At 31.3% G+C, this 6,000-nt stretch overlaps 1 long non-coding RNA gene across 2 annotated transcripts in view; it reads right to left on the bottom strand.

Moving 5' to 3' along the window:
• The window catches only part of LOC107451852 (uncharacterized), a 224,645-nt gene that overhangs the window by 165,733 nt on the left and 52,912 nt on the right, over positions 1-6,000 (bottom strand). For both annotated transcript variants that reach the window (XR_011636684.1, XR_006225411.2), the window contains exon 3: positions 113-380. This is a non-coding gene — a long non-coding RNA (uncharacterized lncRNA). The remainder of the gene's footprint in view (positions 1-112; positions 381-6,000) is intronic.

Below are 6,000 nucleotides of genomic sequence, written 5' to 3'. Positions count from 1 at the left end.
ATATAAAATTAAAATAAGGTGTTTATGGATCACTATATCTCATGCAAGAGTATGTACATAAAATTAAGAAAATGATAAAAAGAAGCCAGGAAAAAAAGCAGCCATTACTTACCCCAGCGTCTATCTTCTATTTTTATGGGCTGTCAAAGTGTGGAGGTAGAAGTGCCGCAAACGACTATCTGTCCATAGATAGGGCATTCGCAAAACGAAGAGAGAAGCGCGGGCCGTAATTGCAAAATTGTCTCAACACTTGTCAAAGGGCCCATCATTAAAAAAAAGTCAATCTCAAATTATCTTCGATCACCAAAAGACATCTGCCTTCCTTGTTTTATGGATGTGAGCCTCATCATCAGAGTCCAGCTGCTCATTTCTCAGATAACCTATATGCAGATTTCAAGAAATATCAATTGGAGAACGCTTGGAGATTCAACTTTTTTTTTGAAAACCTGAAATGAAGCTCTTAAAAACAAGCAGTTTGATTTTCCAAATCCAAGTAATTAAATTCAATTTTTTAAAGTATCAGGTTTGAAAAATCAATTCGAACGTTTGAAAAATATAAACTAATGCAAGCTTTTAAAAAAATTCGAATATAAAAGCAATTAAAACTCAATTTGATAAATAAAAACAATCCAAAATCAATACAAACTTTTAATAAATCAATAACTAAAAACCAATTTAATTTTTCTAAAAAAAATTTACTCAAACTTTTAAATAAACAACTTTTTTTTAACACAAATTCACACTGTTATCAAAGGTAAAACTCGATTTTAAAGTTTCATATTAGACAGAACTTTAAATAAATTTTTCATAAAACTAAGTTTTTCACAGAGATAATAAAAAGAATATTTCAGGATAAGGCAATTTAAATTAAATTTTTTGAGAGTTCAAGTTCTCATTAAGTTCTTCCTAAATATAATTTTTCACAACAATTGAATTCCAGTCTTAGCAAATTAAAGATAGCTTCAGTTCAAATGAACTTTTTGAAAGTATTTTAAAAGAATTTTTTAATCGATACAGCCTTTGGTTAACATCAATTCCCGATATTATCGAAACAAAGTATCAATAGAACTCAATACTATCGAAACGAAGTATCGATATTATTCAAAACTAAATTGCGACTTAGGTTTTAGCCTATTGTTATCAATATCAATATATTTTTAACGATACTGATATATGTTTTAGTAAGTCCTTTTTGTAAGTTTTGGTAATGATGTAAGTAACTACGATTGGCAAAAGCGATAGCTTGAACAAAGCATCTCCAAAAAGAAATGAATTTACTAGCTTCTTCTGATTCTGCTACATCAGAATTCAAGTAGTTGGACCTCTATTTAACGAAGTCGCTAAATCTCGATAATAAGTTCGTAATATGGAAAATTCGTTATATAGAAAATCACCTTTTAAAATACTTAAACAACACAGAACAGGATTTTAAATTCATAAACAGTAGGCATAATTAAAACAGCAATTGATGCACCGTTATCTTGTAAATTAGTATTAACTACTTATTTTATAATTCTTAACCATAAAAGAAATTTGCATCAAAAGTAAGAATAGAACAAAACATTATCCTGTGTTACACTATTTTGCTAGATACATTTTCAACTAAAAAAAAAATCTAAATTTATGTATAAAATTATAGCTGCATTTATTACAAAAGTAATTTTAAACATACACTACCACATGCGTTTTTAAGTTTAATTGCTACTGATAAAATCCAATAATTTGGACTGAGTATTTTGTTTGAAATGCACAAAAGAAAGGAAATGGATTTTACTGTTTTTACTAAAATAACTTTTAGAGAAAGCAGTAAAACATTACATAAAGCAGAGGCGTCGAAAATTAATTCAAGGTCATTTTCTCCATAAAATGCGTTAGCAAGTTTGAAATGTTCTGAAATATTTTGGAAAATAGGGAAATGAAAAGTTCGTTAAATAGAAAATTCACTTCGTTATTTGGAAGTTATTTTAGGAAGAAATTTCCAAAATGTTCTTGGTTTCTCGAAAATATTCGCAAAATAGAGAAATTCGTAAAATGGAAGTTCGCTAAATAGAAGTTCGACTGTATTTAATCAGAAAAATTAAGGTAGCAACTATATCCAATCAAAGTATAAAACTGATTTAAACAAATTTTAGAATAAAAAATTTTAGGATAAAAAATTTAAAATGATAAGTAAAAATGAAAAAGCGCTAAAAGCAGCTAATACCAAATTTGTCTTTTGTAAACAATTTAAATAAAAAGTTAAAAACCAAAAATAAGCAAAACGAAATTTTAAAGATTAGTAAGTTAGCAAAAACAGCACTTCATCCGGGGACACACTGGTGTCTTTCTGTAGTCAGTGGTTGAACCAAAAGCTGACTGTGCCCCCGAAGCCTCATATTGGAAAAACTAAATAAGAAAATCAAATATTGAAATAAAGATTAAAATCCAATGCTACACAAAAATCACAAGTTAAAAGTACACTAAGAAAACACTAGTAAAGACGCGCCTACATACATAAAATACAAAGTAAGGAAATATAAAGATACTATGATACTATATTTATATGAAATATATATCGTTAAAATTTCGGTTTGCTTTCCTTTCGTTTCGAATTTATTATTCAAATTATTTAAATTGCTCGTAGCAACTATATTGAACTCGGTAAAATAAAAAAATTAATTTTTAGTAGCTGTAATATTTAATTGATTTCTGTTTATAATATTGGTAATATTCAATTGCTCATCGTCAACAGTTTATCTCAATCCTTATAAGCCACAGTCAACAAGTCTCATTTGGTGGCATAATTTGACCAGAGTACTGCATTTTTGACATGTGACATAAGTTGTTATGAACAGGAATAACAAATATAAAGGAAAATTTTATTGAAAATTATTTATACCAATCTGATATGAATCAATATTATCGATATTTAAGAATTCCTAATTGTAGCGTAAAAGTTGCAAAATTTTGCTCAAAACATTTCTTTAATTTTTATGCGTGTTAACTAAACATTAAACGGATTAAATTAAACGATTTTCAACAGAAGAGTTAGAGTATAAATAATCAGCGATGTTAAGCGGATCAACGATTGCTGACAATATTGGTTCACATGAGATCAACGTAATAGTTCCAATGATTGAGAACAAAGAAATTCTATTTGGAAAACGGAAATATTTCATTCCTCTTCAGAAAAGTTCCTCATCGCACTTGAGAAGCTGGAAATAAAATTTACTTCCAAGGAGCATGTTTGACAAAGAATTAATTGGAATTGGTAAAAGAGATGAGAGGAATTTAATCTGTTTGTCGCGTATGATATTAGATCGAATGTTTTCTTCCCGATCACGTGATCTTCTTTTCCAGCAACGGAGGATGATAGTTAATCTCTTTTGCAAAGCTGTGTGTGATGAGCTTGAGTGTAAGGATATCGAATCTCCTACTTTAAAATAATCAGATGTTTAATATACAAGTGTTACGTCATTTTCTCTCGTAATCACGAGAGATGGTTGCAGTTACACGGGTTTTTTTTCTTCCGAAATTCCCATAAGGTGAATGCATTGGTTGCATTCCAAAGTTAAATAAGAAATTTATTGATTTTTATTAGCCTTAAAATAAATGGAGGAAAAATTAAAATATATTGTCCCGACTAAAAATAGAACTAAAAATCATGTTTTTGAACTTGATACGCATGGACTTGAAAACCTTAAAAAACCTCTGTGATTTGAGAACTGTAATTAATTCAGATAACAACAATAAAAATTAAAGTTAAAAAACGAATACTGTCAACTAGTAGATGCCTAAAGAGACATCGATAAATGAAGTCACACTTGCAGAGAAAGGAAGGGATTCCTGAAATTGTGACAGTTTGCGACAAGGGAGGTGGTGACTACAAGCCCATCAGTATCTCAAATTTTGGTTAAAATAAAAATATCTAAAATCAACAGATTAAATATTTATGTTTTATATTTTTTCAACTTTTTCATCAAAATAATTACACTTGTAAACATTCTTATTGACCATTTAAAAAATTTGTCGAAGCTTAAAAATAAATATTAACTATGACGTTGTTGTTGTTGTCGTCGGCCATTAAGGCAGAGGGGGTTTGATTGTTCTTGTTTTCCAGTGGCGCCATCTATGGCCAAGAATTCGACTTCTTCCACACGCATACGTCACACAAGTTTATAGGGCAGATCCATTCATTCATCCGCAGATCGTAATTTTGACCTGAACCAGAGAAAGAACACCACTTCAGAACCCCCAGAGGTATTGATTAGACATAGGAGCATGGTGGACTTTGTGACAGATCTAACGTGCACCAATTACTATTTACTACAAACAATTAGTGTCCTCGATTACAATTTATCGTCTTCGGCAGGCTGGATTTGAACTCTCGTTCTCACAAATGTGAGTTCAGCTCCATACCAACCAAGCTGTGCCGGTCGAAACTATAACGTTTGATTTGTTTATGATCTTCTGAAATATGTTTATGTAACGTAACTTGACAAGAGGTTATGGTAAAGTGTGACATCTTATATCAAAGGAGAAGTGTGACATCTTATGACAAAGGAGAAGTGCGACATCTTATGACCAAGGAGAAGTGTGACATCTTATGACAAAGGAGAAGTGTGACATCTTATGACAAAGGAGAGGAGATGAAGGTTAAAAAAAATTCTGAATAGTGTGGCATCATTAATGAACGGCCTCTAAATGGTCTTACAACTTTTATTAGATCAACATTCATAAAAAGAGACACAAAATGATATGTGAGCAATACTGCTATCCGCTCAGTCGATCGATCAGCTGATCGATGGATCTGTTGATCAGCTGATCGATGGCCGTGAATGACCGAAATCAAGAGAATGTCAACATTCACCGGTGAATGTCAACAATCACATGGTCGCTGTGGTGAATGTCTGAAGTATTTGTTATATCCGATTTTATATTAATTTAATCTTTGATATTGTTATATTTATTCGATATTTGCTGAGGATAGATTGCTGAGGATAGATCTGCTGAGGATGGATTAGGAGAAACAAAAGTGTTCGGAGTGCGGGATGCATACTAGGCAGTGGCACTGAACCTTAAAATAACATTGATAATGGGTATATCGGGCAGGGGCACTTAACTAGACCTAGTATATATAAGACAAACAATGAGATTTGCAGAGCCTATTTACAATTTCAAGTTACCCTATATACAATACAAATTACCCAACATATAAGTTTTGCACACATAAATCAATGGGTAGTAGAACAGAAGGATAATCAAACCTTCTATGACTGGACTTAATTAGTGTAAACTTCAAAGCCATTTGGATATGGAATTGGCAAGATCTGTCAGGAAAAAAAATCTGCATGCAGATATATTTCACAGAAGGTCAAAACCCACTACCGTTATGAGTGTTGATAGAAAAAACGAGTTTTCAATATTTTAATTTTGTTCATTAAGTATATATATATATAGATAGATTTTTCCATCTAGATGAAAATTATCAGAATCAATGAATAATTCTCAGTTCTTTGCGAAATTATTGTAATGCCAGAAAATGCAACGTTGGAATCAGTGTTGCCAGGTTGGGCTATAAGTAGCGACTAAACTACAAGGCTACAACAAGAGCTACTTTTAAAAGCCCCCGCTACTGAAAATCGAATTTGGTCTACCCGTTTCGCTTTTCAACTTAAACCAATTCTAATAGGGTAAAATACACCGAAGATTTATTACTATTATTAGTGAATATATTCTTTTCTCTCGTTTTCTTGATGACACAGGAAAACTACTCAATAATTACCAAGGGGTAAGTAACAAAAATATATTTAAATAGTTAACATGAATAATACGGTACAATGGTAGACAATGCTACTACTACATTACAATGTGGCGGTTCTTGCTTTTTACAAAATCTTAGTTTGCAGTTACGGTTACAATCTAAGGATAAACTCCGCCATCTATCGGTGGTTCAATAACATGTATTTCCACAACCCGCTGTTTTTTTGGGCTACTCATTATTTTTCAAACGCTACAAAT

This window comes from Parasteatoda tepidariorum, chromosome 4 (assembly GCF_043381705.1).
Source record: "Parasteatoda tepidariorum isolate YZ-2023 chromosome 4, CAS_Ptep_4.0, whole genome shotgun sequence".
NCBI lineage: Eukaryota > Metazoa > Arthropoda > Arachnida > Araneae > Theridiidae > Parasteatoda > Parasteatoda tepidariorum.
This window is presented reverse-complemented; position numbering and strand designations above follow the sequence as displayed.